This window comes from Panthera leo, chromosome B3 (assembly GCF_018350215.1).
Source record: "Panthera leo isolate Ple1 chromosome B3, P.leo_Ple1_pat1.1, whole genome shotgun sequence".
Classification (NCBI taxonomy): Eukaryota; Metazoa; Chordata; class Mammalia; order Carnivora; family Felidae; genus Panthera; species Panthera leo.
The window spans coordinates 135435258-135461557 of NC_056684.1; positions in this window are offsets into that span (position 1 = coordinate 135435258).

A 26300-nucleotide genomic window follows, 5' to 3' on the forward strand; every position below is an offset into this window, starting at 1 on the left:
CAGCCCTGTGGGGCAGTAGGGGAGCATCCAGCCTTCAAAGAGCCCCGGGTCTAGGAGGAGAAAAACGGCAGGAAAAAATGAGTGAGGGGTGGGGCTCAAAGTTTCAGGGGAGAATTGAAGCTGGCCTCGGAAAATAAGGACGATTTTGGTAGGCCCTAGAAGGGAGAATAGCTACAATTGAGGCAGGGAGAAAGAACCAAGTTGTTAGGGCTGACAGACTCTCCTTGACCAAACTTGGGCTCATTCTTTAAGGCCCAGCCCTAGGGGTCTGCCTTCTTCCCCTAATTACAACCTCCCCAGCCTTCTTCTGGCTGGCCTTCCAAGTTGCAACTAGGAGAGGCCGGCCCACTCCGGGACTTCAGGAGTGATCACACATCGCTAACTGCACCTCTCCGCTTGCACTCCACCACTCACCTCACCTTGTGCTCGCTGTGTGACCTCGCGGTCCGCTCAGCCCGTCTGAGCCTCGGGTCCTCCATCTTTACCTCAAGAGATAAGCGGTGAGAGCACTTCAGACTGCAAAAGAGCAGTGGCTGTGGGGTCTAAAAGGCATGATGTTGTGGGGCGTGAGGGGATGGAAAGAAGATGAGAGTAGAGATGTCTCTCACGAAATGGGAAGAACTGTCTTTGGCTTCTGAAAGAACCAGACTTGGGGGCCCCAGTTCAGCACCTGGGCAAGTCAGTCTAGTCCTCGGAGCGTCAAAGATTGCAGCACGGATTAGAACAAGGTCATGGACTGGTCCTCAGCAGGCCTTCAAAAATGCTGCTCGTTACTGACTTATCCCAGGATCCAAGAACCTAAGGATTCTTCACTTGAGGCCCAGTTGAGAGCCCCCCGACCCCCACCCCCAGGGCTTCAGGAACTCCTGCAGCTGCCAGAAATCATGTACATAATGTTCAGAGCTTTTTACAAACTCTGTGACTCTGTGATTTGCCCCAGAAGTTAAGAATCACTAATGACTCCAGGGACACCCGGGTGGCTCGGTTGGTTGGGCGTCCAACTTCAGCTCAGGTCATGATCTCACTGTTCGTGGATTCGAGCCCCTCATCAGGCTCTGTGCTGATAGCTCAGAGCCTGGAGCCTGCTTCAGATTTTGTGTCTCCCTCTCTGTCTCTGTCTCTGTCTCTCTCTCTCTCTGCCTCAAAAATGAATACACATTTAAAAAATGTAAAAAAAATCATTATAGTTACTCCAAGTTTAGCATATGTGCTGCCCAATCAAGCCCTAGCGTCACTAATTACTCCAATGTGCTTTCTTTTTAAGTTTACTTATTTATTTTGAGAGCGAGAGGGTGCGCGTGAGCGGGGGAGGGGCAGAGAGAGAGAGGGAGAGAGAGAATCCCAAGCAGGCTCCGCACTGTCAGCACAGAGTCCAACTCGGGGCTCAAACTCACAAATCATGAGATCGAGAGTTGAAATCAAGAGTCGGACGTTTAACCGACTGAGCCACCCAGGTGCCCCTCCAGCTTACTTTCTTATCAGGAAGAAATGGGCCCAGAGAAGGAAGGGGATTTGCCCAAGGCCACCGAGCAAGTAAGTGGGAAAGCCAGGACCAGCAACCCCAGGCCATCATCCTTCTGGAGGTAGGAGGGATGAGAGAGAGAAGGGACAGGTTCTGAGAAGCAGACGGCCGCCCGGGGTATAGCGGGATCCTCCATACGCACCGCTGGGACCAGGGCCCCACCTACATTTCCCTGGAGCCCTGGGCAGGTGCTGGCCGCAAGCCTCCTCTCCACAGAGAATGGGAACTTCTATGGGTTTTATCTCTGTTTTAAGATCCTGGTCATCCCACAGGGGGCTCTGGGGGTAAAACCATGCTGCAGAGCTGTCCCACTTGGACTAAAGGAGTGAACCATTTTGCCGGCCTCATTCCAGCCCAATCCATCGGTCTTTGGGCACGAGCTGACCCCTGGGGAGAGGCAAAACCTCGGGCCAAGTATTGCTCAGTTCGCGACTTCCTCCACTTCTTTGAGTGCCACAAAGCCTGTCAAACCCTTCCCTACTTGTCTGTCCCCCTGTAGTCCCAGCTGGTCTGTTCTCCACTCCAGCCAGAACAGTATTCAGAATACAAATCCACTGTACTTGGAATAAAAGCCAAAACTCCTTGCTTCCCAGCCTCATCTCCTCACCTTGCCCCCACCAACCTGGCCTCCGTGATCCCTGCTGTCCCTAGGGCCCTTAGCCATTCAGTTCATTGTTCTGGTACGTTCTTCCCTCTTTTTACTTATTAACTCATCCACCGGCTCCCAGCCCAGGGGTCCCTTCCTGTCATCTCAACCAGTCTAGTTCAATGACCCGGATGGTAATCAGACTTGGACCCTTACTGGGGCTGAGTATTTTACTAATGTTTGTCTCACCACTAACTGTGAGCCCCTCGAGGGCAGGAACTGTGTTTTCCTCTTCCCACCACAGTATCCAGCGGATAGCACAATAGTAGACAGTGGCTGAGAGTCTGGGTTCTGTCTGGATGCACCGGAAGCCAAACTGCTCCATAAAAGTGACTGAATAAATGAATGTCAGGTTAGTCCCCCCCAGGCAGTCCCCGACCTCACCTGAGGTAAGAGAGGCAAAACTAGGAAAACTCCAGAACAGGAACCTGGAGACATCTACATTCCCTCTGGGAAGCAGAGGGACCATTAAGGGATTAAAGGAGCTATTGTGTGTCCATGGCCTGGGGCCATCTGGGAAAGGATTATTCCAGAGTTGGAAGTGGACCCATAGTAGAGGGAGGGCCTTGGGGCGGAAGAGCAGTGCCAAGGGGTAGAAGTTGTTCACCTGGGAAGCTCTCCTAACCCCAATCTTTCTCCCCGGGGGAAACTAGGGCTTTGGAAAGTAAGACAATGAAGTAATTGAGAATTCCGACCTCGGATGCGGCTGATAGACATTGAACAATCTACTTAACCTCTCTGAGCCTTGCTCACCTCATCTGAGACCCTTAAAATGGTACCTATTACAAGGAGACTGGTTAAGAAAGTCGCGGTAGGGCGCCTGGGTGGCTCAGTCGGTTGAGGGTCAGACTTCAGCTCAGGTCACTATCTCACTGTCACTGACTTCGAGCCCCGAGTTGGACTCACTACTGTCAGTGCAGAGCCAGCTTCACTTAGGATCCTGTCTCCCTTTCTCCACCCCTCCCCCACTAGCACACGCTCACCGTGCTCACGCGTGCATGCACACGGGGATCTCTCTCAAAAGTAAATAAACATTTTTTTAAAAAGTTAGTCGCGGTATACCCATTCTGCAATGGTTTGGCACAAGGGATTAAATGTGCTGGTTCAAGACGCAGCCAGCCTGGCCTGACCATTTATTACCTGTGTGACTGTGGGCAAATTAATAAATCTGTCTGAGCCTCAGTTTTGTAATCTATTAAATGGGAACAACCAAAATTAGGTTACTTTGAAAATAAAATAAAAATAAATGGGAGTAACGATCAAACCTAGTTCATAGGATCGTTGAGAAGTTTAAATGGGTGTAGGTATGTAAAGGACTATAAATTTGTAAAGGAGGTAAATTCATGAAGGACTGTATCAGACATGTCTTATAAGTGTTAGCCACTGCTGTGCTGCTATACTACATCATCCATAGTGTGGGCCTCTGCAGCGATTAAAAGAATCAAATAGAATTATATCGGTTCATTCAGTCATTCGCTAAATATTGTCTAAGCACCTACTATGTGCCAGGCCATAGGGGTATACTCTAGGCACAATATATTCTATATTCTAGGCATTAGGGATACCACAGTGACAAAAACCGAATCTGGGCCCTCATGGAACTTATATTCTCCTGGAGTGGGCAAAGAATATACAAAATAAGTAAATAAATTGTGTAGTATGTTACCCATGTGATACATACTACACACAACAAGCCACACTAAGGGAGACAGGAAATAGCGGACTGTGATCTTAATTGTGTGATCAGAGTAAATCCCACTGGAAGGTGACATTTGAGCAAACATGTGACAAAGGTGAGCAAGCAAGTCGTAAAGATAGAACAGCAAATACCCTAAAACAGGCTCAGGCCTGAGTGTTGACAAGGAAGCCAGTCTGGCAGGAGCAAAATGAACAGAAGAGGGAGGAAGAGGAAGAGCCAGAGAGAGAACGGCCAGATCACGCAGGGCTCACAGGCCACCGTGAAGGCCTTTTCCGCCCAGCAAGACGGGATTCCTTGAAGGAGCACAGGACCGCCTCTGGTTTTACTGGGACCCCACTGCTGTGTGCAGGAGAGACCCAGTGAGGCAGCAAGGATGGGGGAAAGAGATGGTTAAGATTCATTTGCAATAATCTAGCCCGGGAGCGATGGTGGCTCAGACCCAGGCCATAGCAGTGTAGGCGGTGAGACGCGGTCACATTACAGATGGAACTTGAAGGAAGGGGCAGTGGGATTTGCTGGGAAATGGGAAATGGGGTTGAGCGCAAGAGAGAAATTATGGAAGTCTGAGGTCTGGGGCCTGGCAGCTGGAAAAACAGAGCTGCCAACAGTTGAAATGGGGGAAGACAGAAGTAGGTGAGGGTTTGGGGATTACATCAGTTCGGTTTTGAATGGTTAGGTTTGAGATATCTGTCTGAGGGATATCAAGTAGGCCATTTCGATAAGGAATCTGGAGTTCGGGGGCATGACTCAAGCAAGAGATATAAAATCAGGAGTTGTCAGCACCCAGATGGTACTGAAAGCTGTGAACTTGGGTGAGATCACCAAGGGTGTGAGTGTAGGTGGAGAAAAGTTCAAGGATGGGCCTCAGGGGCATGACCATGTACAGAGGTCAGGGAGGAGCAGAAGAACCGGAAAAAGAGCTGAAGAGACAGGAGGAAACCCAGGAGAGTTCTAGCCCTGGGAGCCACATGAGGGAAGTACTCCAGGAGGAAGGAGCAATCAGCTAGTGGAACGATGGAGAGATAGACAGGTGACCTTGGACCTGACAGTGGGAGATCACTGGTGTCCTTCCTGAGACTGAGTATTGAAGAGTCTCTCAAATACGTTAAGTAAAAAAACAAAAACAAAAACAAACACACACAAAAAACCCCACAAATGTAATTCAGTACACACGATAGGCTGCCACCAAGCAAAAAAGTCGAGGGCCACATATCCACATATATGTTGTGTGTTTCTGAAAAGATACACAAGAAACATTAACAGTGGTTGCCTTTGGGGAGAGGAAGCGGGTGGGGGGGGGGAGGGGGGGAGGAGAACGGGCCCCCCCGCTGTGAGAGGGGGCTCATATTTCATTGCATATTTGTTTGGCAATTAAAGTAGTTTTTATCAAACATGGATTACTTTTTCAATTAAAAATAGTTACAAAAGGGAAAAACATATGATTATAATGAATGAAGTCAGAAAGTATAGAAACACTGGCACACAGCAATTTCCAATAAACGTACATTTTCTGTTGAAACGCACTCAACAGAGTGAGTGGCACCTTGAGTGGCTCAGTGGGTTGAGTGTCTGACTTCGGCTCAGGTTATGATCTCGAGGCTCGTGAGTTCGAGCCCAGCATCGGGCTCACTGCTGTCAGTGTGGGGCCTGCTTTGGATCCTCTGTCCCCCTCTCTGCCCCTCCCCTGCCCTCTCTCTCTCTCAAAAATAAATAAAAATTAAAATTAAAAAAGTAAAGAAAGGCACTCCTGTGGGTTGGCTTGAACTTCCAGCAGGAAATGGATCAGAATTGTTTTCTGGTATGCACCTTTCTAAAATAACATTTTCTGGGGTGCCTAGGTGACTCAGGCCACTGACTTCGGCTCAGGTCATGATCTCACAGTTCGTGAGCTTGAGCCCTGTACTGGGCTCTGTGCTGATGGTGCTGAGCCTGCTTGGGATTCTCTCTCCCTTCCTGTCTCTGCCCCTTCTGTGCTCTCTGTCTCTCTTTCTCTCAAAATAAATAAACAAATAAACTTAAAAACAATATATAAACATATTCTAATTGAACCAAATTAGCAATATCATACTTTAAAACATGGAAAATAATTCTTTACTGTCATCTAAAACTTGATCCATATTTAAATACCCCTAATTGCCTCTAAAATCTGCCTTTATGCCTGGTTTGGCCAAACCGGATTCAGACTGAGACCTCAAATTGCCCTTGGTTGGGATGTCTCCTGATCTCTTCTGATCTTGACCAGTTCACCTTGTGAAAGAGACTAGGTTGGTTGTCCTGCAGAAGGACCAACCTTCTGGATTTGTCTGCATCATCGTGGTGCATTTAGCCGGCCAATCTATCCCTACACTTCCTGGAAACTGGAAGTTAGACCTAAAGACTTGATTAGAATCAAATTGAAAGCTTTTGGCTGAGGGGCACCTGAGTGGCTCAGTCAGTTAAGCATTGACTCTTGCCCTCGGCTCAGGTCACAATGTCACAGTTGGTGAGCTTGAGCTCCAGGTTCAGCTCCCACATCAGACCCTGCATTGGGCTCTGTGCTGGCAGCGAGGAGCCTGCTTGGGATTCTGTCTCTCCCTCTCTCTGCTCCTCCCCTGCTCTCTTGAGCATGTGCTCTCTCTCTCTCTCAATCTGTCTCTCAAAATAAATAAATACACTTTAAAAAGATAAAAAGCTTTAGAGGCACCTGGGTGGCTCAGTCAGTTAAGCATCCGACTCTTTGGTTCAGCTCGGGTCACAGTCTCATGGCTCATGAGTTCAAGCCCCACATCAGGCTCCATGCCTTCAATGAGGAGCCTGCTTGGGATTCTCTCTCTCTCCCTCTCTCTCTGCCCCTCCCCTGATCACTTGCTCTCTCAAAATAAATAAATAAACTTTAAAAAAAAAAGCTTTTGGCTGAAAAAAAATTATAGATGGTATTTGTACATTAGAAAATACATAAAGTCTGGGGCACCTGGGTGGTTCAATAGTCGGTTAAGACTCTGACTTTGGCTAAAGCAATGATGTCGCAGTTTGTGGGTTTGAGCCCCACTCCAGGCTCTGTGCTGACAGCACAGAGCCTGGAGCCCACTTCCAGTTCTGTCTCCCTCTCTGTCCTTCTCCTGCTCATGCTCTGTCTCTCTCTCTCAAAAATAAACATTTAAAAAAATAATACATTAGGTCTGCTTGTGCTAGGATTTTTACACATGTATCCACCCACGTTACCATAGCCCAAATCGAGATAGACACTGTTCCTAACTCAGCGGCTGGTTTCCCCTCCTGCCCCTTCCCAGATGATGGCCTGCTTCTATATTTCATATAAATGGAATTTTATAGCATAAACTCCTTCACTCAGTATTGTCTGCGAGATGCATACGTATTGTTGTGTGTATCAAGAGTTTTCCCCATTATTGTCTTATTTCATTGAGTGAATGTGTCACAGTTTTGTCATCCTTTCCCTTGCCGATACACCTCCTATGGTTTGAATGCCAAAAAGAAATTGGTAATTTTGCCCGAGCCCATGATTTCCTCAAGAGTTGCACAACTGACCAAACTCTCAAGTCAGCTGTCATCCCCAGAAAAAGTGAGGTAAGAGAGACTTGGTGTGACCTTGCAGGTGCAGTGGGAGGGAGCTGATTCAATTCAAGAGATGTTCATGTAGACGATACACAGCTAATGAGCCCCTGAGCCTGGTGGGCAAAGAACCCTTCGATACTCGGAGTAAGGACGTCACAGAGAAGGGAGGGTGTCTCCCACTGTAGCCAATGAGGGCCTCCGGGGTGAAACGCCCAGGTGAAGGTCACACCTCGATGGCAGAGTGGGGCCTGGACCCCATGCTGGGCTTTTCCTCCCTCTTTCCTGTTACTGTGGGAAGTGGCAAAGAGGAGTTGAGGGCAGGAACCTTCTTCTCAAGACCTCCAGAGGAAAGAAGGAAGGAAATACAGAAACGAGACAGTGCAATCCAATTTCGAAATGCTGCTAGCTGGGGCAACGCGCCCTTGATCCGGGCCAATACACCACGGCACAGGGAGGAAGGCCGCAGCCTCCAGCTCTCCTGCAAGCTGAGCAAAGCCAGGCTCCAAGGACTGCAGGCGCAGAGAGCTTCCTCGAGCAATGCTAGTTCTCTGCCCGCGCCATTCTATTCAAACCCTGAGCCAAAGTGTTCAAAAGCAGTGATCAGGCCCATGCGTGGGGATTTGTCTCCATGAAAGCCCCCTTCTATGATATCTGTTCTCCTTCCAAGGCCTGGGAAATGTCCCTCTCAAAACCATCAGTTTCCTCCACGCCAAACATTTAGTGACATTCTTTTAATCCTCTGTGGCACTTAGAAAACATAGCTATTGACTAACTATATTAAGAAATGCCATCCACAGCCCACCCCCGTCAGCCCCTTGAGCCCCAGTGACGTCCACTCTCTGGGGTCATGGGGAAAGAGGCCCCTGGTGGCCTCTTGAGTCCTAAATTGCTTTTCCTGGCACAGTCCGGCCCTCTGGGCTGTGCCAGACAGAAAACTGCAGAGGGACCTTGCTTTACCAGAAACCTAAATTAAAAAAGGAAAAACAAAACAAAACAAGTTCACAGCACATGGACCTCAATGGCCGGTGCTTTACCAGCCGCACCTGCCCCACTTGGGTCTGAAACGTGATTCCATCTACAGCACGGTCTCTCAAACACCACTTTCAAGCACACGTCGATTGCAGAAAGGGAAGCATAACCCACACACGGTACAGGAGCTGTGTGCTTCTTCAGCTTCAAAGAGCACAAAAATCCCTTGGAATCTTGGTAAAGGTACAGGTTTTGACTCACTGGGCCCAGGGGTGGGAGCCAGGACCCTGCATTTCTAGCAAGAGATGCTGCTACCGGTCCATGGGTGACTTTTACCAGCAACATACTAACAACTATAATAAAACACCAATTCACTGGTTCCCTGACTGCACATTAGAATCACCGAAGAGTTTTATTTTATTATTTTTTAATCCGATGACTTTTTTTTTAGGTTTATTTATTTATTTGAGACAGAGAGAGAGAGAGAGAATGAACAGAGGAAGAGCAGAGAAAGAGGGGGACAGAGGGTCTGAAGCAAGCTCCATGCTGACAGCCCAAGGCAGGGCTCGAACTCACGAACTGAACTGTGAGATCATGACCTGATCTGATGTCCACTGCTTAACTGACTGAGCCACCCACACGCTCCTGAAGATCTTTTAAAAACAAATATCTCTGTCGGCGCCCCGCCCAGACCAATGGATCAGAATTCTTCTGTGGAGGGAGATTCAAAATAAAAAAATAAATGAGAGCAGCATTCTGCACGTACCAGTAATGACGAAGTGCAACGAAGGCAACAATTCTTAAAATCGTCTGCTCCTAAGATCAACATTAAGAAATGCAAGAAACGAAACAGTCTTCCCCAAGATACTTGGAGGCACATGGGATAGAGAACTATTGCACTATACCAGTCCAGGGGGGAAATGAGTCATAAAATCACCACCACGGGGCGCCTGGGTGGCTCAGTCAGTTCAGTGTCCGACTTCGGCTCAGGTCACGATCTCACAGCTCGTGAGTTCGAGCCCCGCGTTGGGCTCTGTGCTGACAGCTCAGAGCCTGGAGCCCGGTTGGATGCTGTGTCTCCCTCTCTCTCTCTCTGCCCCTCCCTCACTCATGCTCTGTCTCTTTCTCTCTCAAAAATAAGTAAACATTTTTTTAAAAAAGTACAGGGGCATCTGGGTGGCTCAGTCAGTTAAACCTGTGACTCTTGGTTTCGGCTCAGGTCACGATTGTGTCCCCACATCCAGCTCCACGCAGAGCAAGGAGACTGCTTGAGATTCTCTCCAAAAAAAGAAATAAGTACGGTTATCATGAAGTACACTGAATAAGTATAGAATTGTTAAATCCCTATCTTGTACACCTGAAACTAATACAGTAAACACTATTAAACACTATATGTAAACTATACTGAAATTAAAATAAAAAGCTTATTAGGGGAGCCTGGCTGGCTCAGTAGGTTAAGCATCCAACTCTTGGTTTCCATTCAGGTCATGATCTCACGATTCATGGGTTCGAGCCTCGCATTGGGCTCTGCACTGAGTGCGTGGAGCCTGCCTGGGATTCTTTGTCTCCCTCTCTCTCTGCCCCTCCCTGGCTCACGTTCTCTCTCTCGCTCATAAATAAATAAGCATTAAAAAAAAAAAATTGAATGAAAAACCTTTAAATAATAAAATGCTGAAAGAAAAAAAAAAAGGAAAAAAAAATAGCTCCCAGGCACACATGCAGATATTTATAAGGTTCTGACCGTGTACATGCAGCCTTCAGTCCTCATGAGGACACTTTGCAGGGGCCACAGCTAATTCCTCCCATTTGACACCCAAGGACACTGAGGGACTAAGAGGCTAAAGGAGTGAGAATAAGTGGCTGGTGAATGTGGAGCTGGCCCCTGAGTCCACACTATAAACTGGGACCAGCAAACTAGAGCCTGGCCAAACCTTACCTGCATCTGGTTTTTATACAGCCCATCAGCTGGGCCATTTAAGAATGGTTCTTCCATTCTTAAATGGTGGAGGGAAAAAATCCAAAGAAGAATTTATGACATGTGAAAATTATTCAAAATTCGGATTTCCGTGTCCACAAATCAAGTTTTATTGGCACACAGCCGCCCGTTCTCTGTCTTGTCTGTGGCCGAGGCTCCTGCTGTAATTACAGAGCTGAATAATCGCCACGGGGACCGGACGGCCTGCAGCGCTTCAAATGTTTACTTCTGGGCCTTTCCAGAAAAGGTTAGCTGACCCCTGCTCTGAATGGTCACGCAGTTTGTAAATTCTCCACTTTTCTTTTTTATACACTTTAACTGACTACTGTTTCCACACACACACACCCCCGACGCTATGCTAAATGGGAACATGTATAAAGTTGCTTTTACAGAGTCATTTAACGGTAAATCAGCTGATTGCTTGTCCAAGATTTCTGGTGGATCACTTCAAGCGGCTAATGAACGTGAATGCACTAATGTGCGAGGCCACAAAAACAGAGCAACAGGAAGATTCACCTTTCTCGTGTATGTCTATCTGGCAACAGTCCTCTGGAGGCTAGGCTAGGCCGGGCCTGAAGCAAGCAGCTGACTAAGAAAAGGAAAATGACAAACTAAAAAGAGAGAGGTACCCTCCACAAACTCTGTGCGTTCGTAGGATATATGAAGCATTCACTTAGCAAAAATACACTCCCTGGGGAGTCAGTGGAAAGAGGCACAGCCTTGGTTGGCCTCCAGAAGCTCATGATCTAATGGGAAAATTAGGTAAGTATGTAGGGAGCTTTACGGGAACACAAGGACAGGGTATCCTGGAAGGCATCCTGGAAGAGGCAGTCGAGCAGGCTAAGTAGCAGGTGCTACATAAACACATTTTGCTGTAATTAGCACCCTCTAGGGCCGCCTTGTGTGTTTTTCAACTCCATTTTTCAACTGCTCTGTTGTAGGCCCGTGCCTCTTACCGAGGAGGCATTTATTAAATGTTATTTTGAATTTAATGGAGGACGGGAGGGAAGGTGAGAGAATTATAGTGTAGGCCTCTGTGGCATAACCATGGGTAGATTCTGGATTCTGCACGTTTACCTTCTACCTACGAGAGGACTCTTCCGTTTTGTTTTGTTTGTTGATGATCAAATTAATACACACTCATTAAAGGATTTCCGGAAAAAAGAGACCGTGGAAGCAAAAACTATCTAACGATCCCAGTTAGCGTGGACTTCCTTCCCTTCCAGTGTCTTCTCTGTAAATTGGTAACGAGTTTTATTTTAATTGTTTTTCCTGTGTTCTCCCCACTCATTAAGCATCCTCTACGTTGGAACAGCCTCAAAAATCATTAGTTTTAATGACCTACTATTCTGCCTAGTGATTAGGCCACCACCTCACTTAACTAGTCCCCTGATATTGAACACCAGAGTTATTCTCTGTGTTTCAGTCTTACTGTGAGGAGTAAGCAATTCGCTTAAGCACAGCACTGCCCTGGACATATTAGCAATGATCATAGATCGTGCTGGCTGTCTTCATCCCCAAAGCTCACTTGTGATGTTGTCCTTGGAAATGACTCCTCGGAGGGGAGTAACGGGGTCAAACTGCTTCAATGGCAAAAAGTCAAAGGAATTTCCCAAAGGCTAGCACGGGACTTGAGCTTCCTGCAAAGGCTTTTTAGTTGGTGATTCCCACTCTCAGAGCGGCCATATCCGCGTCTGCGTCCGCTATTTCTAGTGCAAATGGCGCCGAGTTTTCATATGCAAATGTGCCGTAGCCTCGAATTACCAGCGTTACCAGGGACGTCCTTCTTTGACAGGTGCTCGCTCACTTGCTTTAAAGACACTGGTTTTAGCCCCTGATTGCTTACCATATTTATTTACATGTAGCCCCCAAAGTTGAGACATTGGATAAATAAAAATACAGGAAGCCCGGTTAAATTTGAATCTCTAATACACAGTGAATAATTTTTTAGTATAAGTATGTCCCAAATGGGTTGTGGGATATACTTACACTGTTTTAAAATTCGGTTTTCATAGGATATTCCAACGTAACTGGGCCACCAGTATTTTATCTGACAACCTTACCCCTGAAAAGCCCCATCCAATCTTTGAAGCCACCTCGGTGTGAATGTGACCTTTGTGGGCCACCTGGGGTTAGTCCCTCTTCTTCTGGGAGTGGGACTATCCATGTTGATTGGCTTCCAAGGATATAATCCCTGATGTCATATTCGGGAAGCTGGGCCAGGACTAGAAGAGCTAGTTTGTTTGTTTTGTTGGGTAAAGATTTTGCCCGCTTACATTAGTGGGTAAAGATTTGTTTTCTTTTGGGAGAGCCAGAAATATCCAGCTAGGCCTGGGCCCAAATGAGCTGGTGGAATAAGTCAGAAGTGGCTTTTTTCATGTCATCCCTGAGGAAAGCCCCTCAAGGATTTTCAAGGCCGTGCGGGTGGGGAGAGAAAAACAGCACTCAGCCTTGAGATGCAGACCATTGGGGGCCCACGCAGGGAGGCCAGTCTGAAAGAGATGTCAGGGACCATCTCCCCAGCGCTGTGGTGTGGAAGGACCCCAAAGACCTGTTAGAACCTCTCCTCACCCAGAGTGCTCCTCTCCCCCCAGGGCAGCCCACTTGGCATCCACACCCGGACTTCCAGAAAGCACTTCTGTCTTTTAGCGCCTCACCTCCAGCTGCCTCAGGTGGACTCAGGAGATCTTATCTTCTAACCTTAGACCGAGGATACTCTGCGGAGCCTCCTCTCTGACTTCTGCCGTGTGAACCTTGACCTCTCTGCTGGACCCTGACCATGGGTCAGGAGCACCGGATACTACTGGGATTTGTGGAAAGCCAGTACAGCAACTCTGCCCTCTGGGCTGCCCTTTAGAGAGAAGAAGACAGTCACCCCACCCTTACCCCGCCTCCCCTCCGGTCTTCGGTCCCCAGGCCAGAATGGCCCTATTTCCTCTAGCTGGTGCTGCCTTCTGAGCCACTTCCGAGGCCCCCCTGAGCCCCCCTGGCTGCCTCCAGGCAGAGTTGAATTCTCTTGAAGTAGAGAGCAATGTGCCTATGTCTGCGGCCTCTGGTCAGTAGCTTTTATGACTGGCTCGACCCCTTCACTTCCTGGATAAGGAGGCTGAGGCTCAGTGGCCTGCCCAATGTCACATGGCAAGTTGGTGGTAAAACAACACCTTGAACCCAGGACTCTGGTTCCTAAGCCAGACTTCTTTTTACTCTGTGCCGCTCGGAGTATTTCAAGAGGGGCGTGTAGCTTCGTGGCTCCACATGTGGACGGTTGAGTGCCTGGTGTTCAAAAACCTAGGTTTTGGGTTGGGTACGTGACATTGAGAATGTTTCCCAGCCTCTCTACTGGGTCTCAGTTTCCCACTTGTAAAATGGAGGTAACGCTAGCACCTCCCTCAAGGGATTTCCCAGAAGATCAAAGAGATGATCCTTATGCTGTACTTGACCAGTGCTGGTCACATGATCAGCGTTTAGTGACTACCGCGAACTATTGTTATTCTAAGATCTGCTTAAAATGTGATTTGAGCAAAGAAAGGGATGGGGGTGGTCACTCTGTTACAAATCTCAGCGTTGGGGGTGCCTGGGTGGCTCAGTTGGTTACGCATCCAACTCTTGATCTCAGCTCAGGTCTTGATCTCAGGGTGTGAGTTCAAGCCCCACATTGGGTTCCGTGCTGGGCGTGAAGCCTACTTAAAAAAAAAAAAAAATCTCGAAGTTGTACAAAGTTGGGGGTTGGACGTAAGCCAACTTTGACCTACTTTGACTTTCAAATCTTGTAGCCTCTTTGAGACGATTGTGACCGCACTGTAAGGCAGAGTTCTAGGGATTGAAATTAGGGTGACCCTGGACACCACTCCTTTACCCACTACTTCAGAGTGCCCACATGAGCAAGGCGCTTTCTAGGCCTCGGGTATGCATTAGCGACAGAAACAAAGCCCTGCCGCCACCCCCCACCCCTCCCAGCTCACATTCTAGTATTGGAAACAGGCACTACACATATTAAAAAATGTAGTCTCCAAGATCAGGGAATGGTGGCTGCTAAGAAAAATAAAACGGAGGCCCAGCTATGGTTCTTTCTGGACGATAGCGACACCTAGCGGATATTCTGGAAATGCCCGGGGTTGTCACATTGTGGGGAACACACTAGTTTAGCTGACCTGTGTCGTGGACACCAGACATTCTAGGACACATAAGACAGATGAAAGGATGAAGTGCTGAGGACCAACCCCCTTCATGCAATTCTAGAATGTTCCAACAGACATCCATGTGGATGAAAAATCTGCTTATAATATACCTATAATACAAGCCTGGAACCTAACTTGGTTTTATAAAATATTTATTTATTTTTATTTTTACATTTATTTATTTTTGAGAGACAGAGAGAGACAGAGTGTGAGTGGGGGAGGGGCAGACACACACACACACACACACACACACACACACACAGAATCAGAAGCAGCCTCCAGGCTCTAAGCTGTCAGCACAGAACCCGACGCGGGGCTCGAACCAACAAACCGTGAGCTCATGACCTGGGCTGACCTGAGCTGAAGTCAGACGCTTAACCGACTGAGCCACCCAAGCACCCCCTAACTTGGTTTTATAACTAAGCGCAAAGTATTTTGTGCACAAACTGCACATTCACTGCATCTCCAGGCATTCAGGAACTACATATACAGAGGGAAAGTTATACTTTGTTTTGTTCGGGACTCCACTAAGAGTTGGTCACTGTTTTAGGAAATCCCATCCGTGTGGAATTTGAGTCAACATATCACATCAGTCGGTTAAGCCTTCGGCTCAGGTCATGAGTTCATGGTTCATGAGTTCAAGCCCTTCATTAGGTTCTCTGCTGTCAGCATAGACCCTGCTTCAAATCCTCTGTCCTCCTTCTCTCTTCCCCACCCCTTCCCCTGCTCATGCTCACTCACTCTCGCTCTCTCAAAAATAAACATTAAAGAATATATATATCATATCTTTGTCACTGTCACACTTATAATACTTCCAGGTATAAAAACAGGTTGCTGTAAGAACATTCATATATTAAGATACATATCAAATTATTAAATATTAACTTTCTTTCATCTGTTTTTTAAATTACAATGTGCCCTATTGATTTTTTAAAGTATGTGCTTAGGTAGATTTCATTATCTGTCAATATATTTCATGCTGTGAAATTTATAAAAGGAGCATTTGGGCAAACGTGCAAATGAGCAGAGGTCCTGCAGAGGAAGAAAGGACCCACGAGCTTATCTGGGGAACAGCGTTCCAGGCAGAAGGAACAGTGAGTGTGAAAACACCTGAGTCAAAAGAGAGAGGAACATCCATGGAAAGGGCCTTGTCAACCATGGCAGAGACCAGGGAATCTGGCCCTGCCTGTTGGTCAGCACCGAGGATTCAGGATTGAGGTGGCAGGACAGGCATGTCCCCAGGATGGCGCAAGGGAGAGATATAATCTGATTCCCATCCCCCCCCCCTTTTTTTCAATGTTTATTCATTTTGAGAGAGGGAGAGAGAGAGTCTCGGGCAGGCTCTGTGCTATCATTGCAGAGCCTGACACGGGGCTTGATCCAACGAACCGTGAAGTCATGACCTGAGTTGAAATTAAGAGTCAGACGCTTAAACAACTGAGCCATCCAGGCGTCCCCCTCCCCCGCTGTTTTTTTAAAGCTCACTGTGGTGGCCAATGGAGAGAAGGTAGGAAATTACTGCCGTGGTCCAGCCATGACAGATGGGGGAGCAAGAGGTGGTCAGATTTGTGATGCATTTTGACAGTAAAACCCACAGGATGTGTTGATGAAAGTGTGATGTAAAACACACACACACACACACACACACACACACACACACACACACACACACAGTAGTCCAGGGCTTTCTCCTCAGAGAAAGAATGACAGAGGGAGGCAGCTGGTTAACCCACGGGGGATATTCAGGTTTCCAGTTAGGAGATTAAACTGGAAAAGGTTTTACATTTTGGAAACACAGCAGATCTCTAAAAATAGAAAGGATGAAGCTTATTTGTTTTAAACTTGTTAGTGTATTTTTAAGTTAGGAGATAGGGATGGGAACATGAGGGTTGTTTTATTATGATGATTTATAACTTACATATGTATGATACCTTTTCCCCCTGTGTTAAATATCACATAATAGCACTTTTTTTTATTTTTTTAACGTTTTTTTTATTTATTTTTGAGACAGAGAGAGACAGAGCATGAATGGGGGAGGGGCAGAGAGAGAGGGAGACACAGAATCGGAAGCAGCCTCCAGGCTCTGAGCCATCAGCCCAGAGCCCGACGCGGGGTTCGAACTCACGGACCGCGAGATCGTGACCTGAGCTGAAGTCGGACGCTTAACTGACTGAGCCACCCAGGCTCCCCAATAGCACTTTAAAAAAAAAGCTTGGATGGGGCGCCTGGGTGGCTCAGTCGGTTAAGCGTCCGACTTCGGCTCAGGTCACGATCTCACGTTCCGTGAGTTCGAGCCCCACGTCAGGCTCTGTGCTGATGGCTCAGAGCCTGGAGCCTGTTTCAGATTCTGTGTCTCCCTCTCTCTGACCCTCCCCCATTCATGCTCTGTCTCTCTCTGTCTCAAAAATAAAGCTTGGCACTGAAATCTTCAGTGAGCCCAGGACCAAGCCAGAACTAGCCAGATCACAGGCAGCTTCAGGCCAACAGATGAAGTGACGTGAGGAGTCAAGGGCCAAAGCAGGACAGTAGAACTGCTAGGCCAGGGTTCAAGTTCTGGCCTTGATGTTTGTTATGTGGCCTTGGATAGGTTCAGTCACTTCTCTAAGACTCAGTATTCTCATCTGTGAAATGGGGACCAAAACAGTGCCACCCCCTAATATTGCTGTGAAGACAAAAAGAGATAATATATGCAGGGGTGCCTCAGTGGCCCAGTCGTTTGAGCGTCCGACTCTTGATTTCAGCTCAGGTCATGGTCCCAGGGTCACGGGATGGAGCCCCATGTCAGGGTCTGTGCTGGGCATGCAGCTTGATTGAAATTCTCTCCCTCTTTCTCTCTCTCTCTCTCCCTCTGCCTCTCTTTCCAGCCCGCACACACACTCTCTCTTTAAGAAATAAAATAAATCAAGGGACGCCTGGGTGGCTCACTCAGTTAAGTATCCGACTTCGGCTCAGGTCATGATCTCTCAGTTTGTGAGTTCAAGCCCCAGGTTGGTCTCTGTGCTGACAGCTCAGAGCCTGAAATCTGCTTTGGATTCTGTGTCTCCCTCTCTCTCTGCCCCTTCCCTGCTCATGCTCTGTCTCTCAAAAATAATAAATAAACGTTAAAATAAAATAAGCCTTAAAACAATTAAATTGGGGCGCCTGGGTGGCGCAGTCGGTTAAGCGTCCGACTTCAGCCAGGTCACGATCTCGCGGTCTGTGAGTTCGAGCCCCGCGTCAGGCTCTGGGCTGATGGCTCGGAGCCTGGAGCCTGTTTCCGATTCTGTGTCTCCCTCTCCCTCTGCCCCTCCCCCGTTCATGCTCTGTCTCTCTCTGTCCCAAAAATAAAAATAAAAAAACGTTGAAAAAAAAATAAAATAAAAAATAAAAAATAAAAAAACAATTAAATTAAAATAAAAGAGATAATATATGCAAAGCCTCCAGCACAACACCTGGCATAGATACTTCTTCTGTTCTTGTACTTGTACTTGAGGACAGGCTCAGAGGATGAGAACGGGGTTAGCTGGACTCTTCTCTCAAAGAACAGCTCCCTGAGCGTTGGGCTCCCTAGTAAGGAAAGGAACCCCAACCCGGGGCTAGTGGTGGAGAAGCATCCAGGTTTTGTGCCTCTGGGGTCCTCCTGCAAAAGCATCCTTTTAATTAGCACCTTTTTGTCTTCAAACAGAAGGCAAATCCAATCCCAGCTTCCTGTAGCACAGGGATGAGGAGGAAGTGACTTCTCCAGAAGGTCAGTTTTTTCTGTACCTATAAGCAAGCTAAATGGGTGGCCAAATTGTAACAAGGAAGCTGTTTGATGAGCAGGGGGAAAGGAAAGGGATTGTTATTAAAATATGCATCTGGTCACTTCCCCTTTTCCTTAGACTGAGGACATGACAGGGCCAGGCCAGAGGAAGGACCTGAGCGGTCAAGGGGCTGGTTTGCACATGGGACTGAGCAAACACGGAAATAGAGTGAAGATGATGGGACCCTACTTCTAACTGTCAGAGAAGAGAGGAACTTCCAAGGGAAAAGGGGAAGACTAGAGTAAACCTGTGTATTGAGTTAGAATTGGAGATATTGGCGTAAACTCACGGTTTTTAAATATACACAGAGATACAGAAGTTGATATTAGATGTATGTGTTGTCTACACACACACACACACACACACACACACACACACATTTCCCAGTTCTGTCTGCTGGACAGCCTAGTGGCAGTGACAGCTCAGTAACAATTAGCATACCCAGAATCTGCTTTCTGATTACCGTTCCCCACTAGCACAACTCAAACTCATCACCGAAATGGCTAATTCCAAGGCTGAGGCATGGAAACTACAAGATGAGCCTGGAACACCTTGGGCCAAATGTAAGGAAATATTCAAAAAACAAAATGGTGCATATATACCAAAATAACACAAGAGCCAACAGAACGAGCTCCCGATAGTCGAAGCCGAAACAACAGAAATATCTGTCTGGCTCTTTTTTGGGTGCTGTGAGCTCCTTAGTGGTTCACTGAGTGTCTTAGTCTGCTCGGCTGCTATACCATAATATCATAGACTGGATGGCAACTGAAATTTGTTTCTTAGAGTTCTGGAGGTTGGGAAGTCCAAGATCAAGGTGCTGGCAGATTCCATTTCTGGTGAGAGCCCACCTGCCATCTTTCACCGTATCCTCACTTGGTAGAAAGGGCAAGGGAGCTCTCTGGGGTCTCAATTAGGGCACTAATCCCATTCATGGGGGCTCTGCCCTCATGATCTAATCACCTCTCAAACTCCCCACCTCCAAATGCCATCATACTGGAGTTTGGATCTAACATATGAGATAGATAGATTGATTGATTGATGGTTATTTATTTTTTAGAGAGAGAGAAAGAGAGACAGAGTGCAAGCAGGGGAGGGGCAGAGAAAGAAGGAGACACAGAATCCAAAGCAGGCTCCAGGCTCTGAGCTTTCAGTATGGAGCCCGACGCAGAGCTTGAACTCACGAGCCATGAGATCATGACCTGAGCCAAAGTCAGACGCTCAGCCGACTGAGCCACCCAGGCGCCCCTAATATATGAATTTTAGAAGAACACAAACATTTAGTCTATAGCATTGAGTTTTAGGCAGAATATAGGATAGGTTTGGTTGCTGTAACAAAACCCAAAGGTTGAGAATAGAAGTGTTCTAATTAAACAAATAGAAGTTTAATTCTCTTGCACTTGGCAGTCGGAGTTTTTAAGCTAGTGTGGTGTTTCTCCTTTGCTAAGTCATTAGGGACACGGGGCTCCCTCTGTCTAGTTTTTCCTCAATACTCATCTTCTACCTCATGGGCTAGTATGGCTGCTCCACCTCTGCCAGCACATCTCTGTTCCAGCCAGAAGGATGAGAGAAAAGAAGGAAGAGGTAAGTATGTACCTTCCCTTTTAGGACTTGACCTAGAAGTTGTATATATCACTTCCAGTCACATCTCACCTCCAGGCCACAGTCACCAACCAAGTCATGTCAATCTGTAAGGGAGGCCGGTGGGGTTGGGGGGTGGGGACAGAAATGCAGTGTTTAGCTGAGCAGCTATGCCCCCAGGTAAAAAATTATTTTGTCATGTAAGAAAGGAATGACAGAAATTGAGGGACAGTCAGCAGCCTCTGCCTCTCCTACAAATAAATTTCTTGTGTTGCTTTAGTTTAACAGAGTTGCTTTTGGGGGGTAGGACTAACAGGACAGGAACACAGGAAAAGGAGAAATTGGCTTTTATTGACCATCTCCTGTATCCCAGGCACTTCATATACATCGTCTCTTTTAATCTTAACAGTGACTCAATAAAGAGAAAACAGAGGTTCAGAGACAAAGTGACTTGCTCATGGTCACAAGCCTTAGTGACAGAGTCAGAATCCGGGACCCCAAAGTTCAGGTTCTTCCCACGGTGCTCCTCCTCCTTTGCCCAAGGCACCGCCCGCACCCTGAATATACTGGCCATAGCGATCCCTGCCCCTCATTCTCTGTGTGTGTCAAGGCCTGTCTTTGGTTGGCATTTTCTCCCTTTAGCAACGGTGGTGACATCCTCGATGACGCACCTTTGTGCTTAGACAGCAGGCTGTGTCTGAAGCTGCACCCCAATTTCAAGGTTAGAACTTGGGTGTCAGGACACACCTGTCATCCCTCAGTCACCTATGTAGTCATTAATAAGATGATAGTCAGTGCTTCCACAGGGAAACTCCCAGTGTAGCAAAAGACTCCAAAATAACCAAATGTGGGGGCACCTGGGTGGCTCAGTCGGTTAAGTGATCAACTCTTGACTTTGGCTCGGGTTATGATCTCATGGTTTGTGAGTTTGAGCCCCACGTGGGGCTCCGCACTGGCAGCAAGGAGCCTGCTTGGGATTTTCTCTCCCTCTCTCTCTGCCCCTACCCTGCTTGTGTGCTCTCTCTCTCAAAATAAATAAATAAACATTAAAAAAAAATAACTAAAATGTAGAAGCACTGAAGGTGATGAGATTGTGGTTGGTGGCGAGGGCACACAGGATGTGGGAATCAAGACAGTCTTCAGAGGAAAGAGGATATTTGTCCACAAATCTCCTGAAACTATATGCAAATGGATGTGTGCATGTCCGTGTGTCTCCTCTGGGGTGAAGGTCCATGATCTTTATCAGATTCCCCAGGTGATTGACAACCGGTGGGGCAGAAACTCTGGGCTACAGGCTGAGAAGGCAGAGGAAGCCTGGGTGGTGGGGATGGGGTGGGGACGGGGCGGGCAGGGAAGGAGCTGGCAGGAAAGAGCCTGGAGAGAGGTAGGGAGGGCAAGGGCCACCGACTGAGGGCCAGCCTGCCATGTTAAGGAGCATGGACTTCACTCAAAGGCAATAGGCATTTATTGCCTAGGTGGGGTGTCTGTTTTACCCATGTCCTATATCATGCAGCTGAGTTCTGGATTGTCTCCTAGGCACTGAGTACATACAGAACTAGCTTCTCACAAACACCAGGGGAGGCTTCTCATAGGAGATGCACTGGGTCCTGAAGTCTGAGCAGGAGTTTGCCCAGATGTTTTAGTCGGAAAAACTCTTTGGGCTGTAAGTTACAGAAGCCCCTTGGAACTGTCTTAAACCCAGTGGCATGCTCGCAAATGTTTAATAACCAGCTTTTAGCGAGGGATCCGTAGTATTTGCCATTTTCTGCGGTGTAAACACTGCCGCGGTGACCTATTTTAAGCTGCCATTGTGATGCCATCGAAGAAATATGTACAGTAAACTTCCAGTATGAGCCAGCTGCAGCATCGCTCAAGCCCCATTTATAATAAGAATACAAGCCTATGTCGCGGGGACCAAGCTGGAGTGGTAGCTGGGTCTCCGATCGGACTGGGAGCAGGACCTGGCGTGCTTTTGCAACATGGGCTATCCTTCCTCTTGCTCTTCTCTCCTTCCTTTGTGGCAGACTGGCTTTCTCTGCCCCCGAATCCATGCAGCAAAGAATCGCTATCGCCAACAGTTTCCAGGTTTTCAGGACCCTCTCGACAGAAAGCAGCCAGACAAGCTTGGCCTCCCAGTCCCAGTTTCAAATTCCCTGGGGAAGGAGTCCATTGGTCGAGCTTAGGTCAGGTGCTCAGCTCCGGTCCAATCAGCTGTGAGGATGGCCTTACACCAAGATGGCGACCAGGCCCCTGATGCTGTTGCCTCTGGGTATCGGGGAAGGAGAAGTAACCAGAGTAAAAGGAAGCCAACTCTGAGCAACCGACTCCTGAGATGTCTTGGCCCGCCGAAACTGGGGGAAATTCATCACATAATAGTTCATGCTCCCTAGTCTATTGAACTGCCCATCCAGATAGCCACTAATTCACTTACTCGTCCATGGTTTCAACATTAATTTGGCATTTATTTACTATATACTCTATATTAGGCCATACATGGGGCTAAAAATAAGGGGAAGAACGGATAAAATTTAATCACTGCGCTCAAAAAAAAAAAAAAGCTTGCAGTACGGCAGTGAGGCAGAGCACCCATAACAAAGTGGGACAAAAGCTTGGCAAGAAGTATGTGTAAAGGGTGGATCCCCTGAGGACTGCGACAGGCAGCTGAGGGGTCCCTGTCTCCTGCTGTTCACACCCCGGTGTAGTTCCTTCCCACACTGCTCTCGTGTGTGTGTGTGTGTGTGTGTGTGTGTGTGTGTGTGTGTGTGAAGAGATGATACAGGTGATGCAAGACTGTGGCTTCCACCTTGAGTATGCTCTGTCTTGCTCTCTTGGGTCACTTGCTCTGGAGGAAGCCATCCGCCACATGATAGGCATAGAAAAGGTCCATTCAGCCAAGAACTGAAGCCTTCTGCCAACAGCCATGCCAGTGGGCTCGCATGTGGATCCTCCCGCCCCAGTGAGTCCTTCAGAGAAGACTGCAGCCCTGCTTGACTGCAACCTCATGAGACACTGGGAGCCCAAACCACCCAGCTGAGCCAATCTCAGATTCCTGACCCTTGAAAAGGAGGCGTGGGAGGGGGAGGTAATAAACATTTGTTGTTTTAAGTGCAGAGTTTCCAGGCACTTTGTTACAGAGCAAGAGAGCAATCGGTGGCTGACACAGGAGGTGATACTTGAGGCAGATGTTCAAGAACGAACTAACCGAGCAGAAACAAAGAAAGGCTAACAGAGCGGGTCATTCTAGCAGTACCAGATGCAAAGCTGTAGGCAGAAGAGTGCAGGACATAAATGGCAACAGCAGCTTGGTGTGGCCAGAGCTCAAGCTGGCTGGAAGGGGACAGTACACAGCTGTCCGGATGGAAGGGCTGTGGATGCCATCATCCATGTAGTCAGTGGCTTCAAACCTTTCTTAGCACTAGGAATGTGTTCAAGTGAAATGTCGCGGGGCGCCTCGGTGGCTCAGTCGGTTGAGCATCTGACTTCAGCTCAGGTCATGAGCTCTCCATTTGTGAGTTCAAGCTCCGCATCGGGCTCACTGCTGTCAGCACATAGCCAGCTTCAGAACCTCTGTTCCCCTCTCTCTCTGCCCCTCCCCAGCTCATGCTGTCTCTCTCTCTCTTTCTCTCAAAAATAATAAACTTAAAAAAAAATTTTTTTTAAATTGTTTTAAATGTCATACAAGAGGACAAGCTATAAAAAGCAAAATGGAGCTCCTTGGTAGGCAGGGTGAGAGTTGGAGCAAAAGAAGGTCCTGCTCCTTCTCCCCCTCCCTATTTGCTTCCATACATGTGGACCAGCTCTGGAAAGATACACGGGACACTGGGTACAGTGGTAGCCTCTAGGCAGAGGGACCAGGTGGCTGAATGGATGGGGGGGGGGGGCGGGAATCAGTTTTTACTAGATTTTCTTTTGCATTTTTTGAATATTATTTAAAAACCATTTTTGAGGGGCACCTGGGTGGCTCAAACGGTTAAGCGTCCAACTGCGGCTCAGGTCATGATCCCGTGGTTCATAGATTCGAGCCCTGCATTGGACTCTGTGCTGATAGGTCAGAGGCTGGAGCCTGCTTTGGAGTCTGTGTCTTCCTCTCTCTCTCTGTTCCTCCCCTGCTTGCCCTCTGTCTGTCTCTCTCTCATAAATAAATAAACATTAAAATAAATTAAATAATTTTCTTGAGAGAGAGCTTGCCCATGAGTGGGGGAAGGGCAGAGGGAAAGGGAGAGAGAGAATCCCAAGCAGGTTCCATGCCCAGCATGGAACCTGACTCAGCACTGGTTCCCACAACGATGAGATCATGAACTGAGCCGAAATCAGGAGTGAGACGCTTAACCAACTGAGCCACCCAGGGGCCCCTGCGTTTTTTGAATTTTAAAGTTGTGTTCGTTATTACTTATTCAGAGAAGTAAAAGAGACGTAAAAAAATTTTTTTTCAAGATAAAGCAACAGCAACAATGGCAACACAATCTTAGGTGGAAAACGCAGGGAGGTTTTGAAGTAGGGCAGCTCCAGGGTCAGAACCACACTGCAGAAAGGTCCCTCTGGCTGCCCTCCAGGGAAACCTTAGGACACTAGGGGTGAGGCAGGGGCCGAATCAATCCAGAAACCATGAGCATGCACCGGGTATAGAACAAGGCAGTAGGTACTGCAGGCATTGGGACTCCATCCTGGCTCTGCCACTCAGGCTCTGTGACCTTGGGGAGGCTATCTGACCTCTTCAAGCCTCAGCTTTCTCACCTGTAAAATGGGATTACCGATATTACTTATGTCTCATTAATTTTTTTTTGCCCTTTATTATAAAAGGTTCAAATGTACACCAAAGTAGAAACAAATTCTAATGAACACCCATATACCATGACCTACGTTTAACAGTTTTTAGCATTTTGCCATATTTGTTTCATTTAGTTGTCAGTGTTATGGAATTATTCAAAAGCAGAGACATCACGGCACCTGGGTGGCTCGGTTGGTTGAGCATCCAACTTTGGCTCAGGTCATGATCCCACACAGTTTTTGAGCTCGAGCCTTGCATCAGGCTCTCTGCCATCAGCACAAGGCCCACTTCAGATCCTATGTCTCCCTCTCTCTGTCCCTCCTCCCTTCTCACACCGTCTCTCAAAATAAAAAACATTAAAAAAATTTTTTTTAATAATACAAGGAGAGGCATCATTAAACTTCACCTCGAAATGATTGATTACGCTGGGGCACCTGGGTGGCTCAGTCGGTTAAGCGTCCGACTTCGGCTCAGGTCACAATCTCATGGTTTGTGAGATTGAGCCCCACGTTGGGCTCTGTGCTGGCAGCTCGGAGCCTGCTTCAGATTCTGTCTCCCTCGCTCTCTGCCCCTCCCCGACTCATGCTCTGTCTCTCTCTGTCTCAAAAAATGAATAAATGTTAAAAAAAATTTTTTTTGATGACTGTGCTTCAAAATAATATTTCTCCCTACAGTAACCACAATATTATTTTCACACTTCACAGAAGTGAAAACAATTAGTTTTTGTCATCGAATCCCCAGTCCATATTCAGATTTGCCTAAAGATCTCCAAAAGGTCTTTCACCATGACTTTTTTCAAATTGTGTTCCAGGCAAGGTCAATCCATTGCTCTCAGAGGGTGTTTGCTCTGCGGATGAAATGAGTCAATAACCATCAAGCACTTAGACTCCTTCCCTGGTGTGGTGAGTGTGGAATGTGTGGTGGCTTCTCTTACCAGGCATTAGGGATGATTGAGAACGAGCTCCTCTAGGCCCAGGACTCACAGAGTTAAGGACGGATCACAGTGCGATTGCTAAGGCAGGGAAGAGAAGAAGGACTGACGCCCAGAAAACCCACATGGGGCGGGGGTTGGGTGGGGGGTGGTGACCTATGACAGAGCCTCTGGCCTGAGGGACAGAGAAGTGAGGGAGGGGCCATCAACACGAGGGGGCTCCGTCATGCAGGACCTGCTTCTCAAAAGCCACATAAATTTCACTTCAGGACAGTCCATTGAGGGGAAAAGGGTAAGAATTTAGCTGCTTCTCCCACCTCCTATTGGTCAAAGTTTGACTACTGGGGACTGAACTTCCCTGCTATCCCCCACCCCAAGGGTACAAGGGTTATTCCTTTGTGGGAGGAGTTATTGGAGCTTCTGCCCAGGCTGGAAGAATCTTGGGGGGAAGGCTAGAGGTGAACAAGGAACCACCCGGTCATAAATGTTTTGAAGAAATAGAGCAGGATATTCTTTTCTTTTTTTAAATTTTTAAAAAGCGTTTTTTTTTTGAGAGAGAGAGAGATAGCATGAAGGGGGGCGGAGGGGGGGGGTAGGGGCAGAGAGAAAGGGAGACACAGAATCTGAAGCAGGCTCCAGGCTCTGAGCCGTCAGCACAGAGCCTGACGCAGGGCTCGAACTCACACCATGAGATCATGAC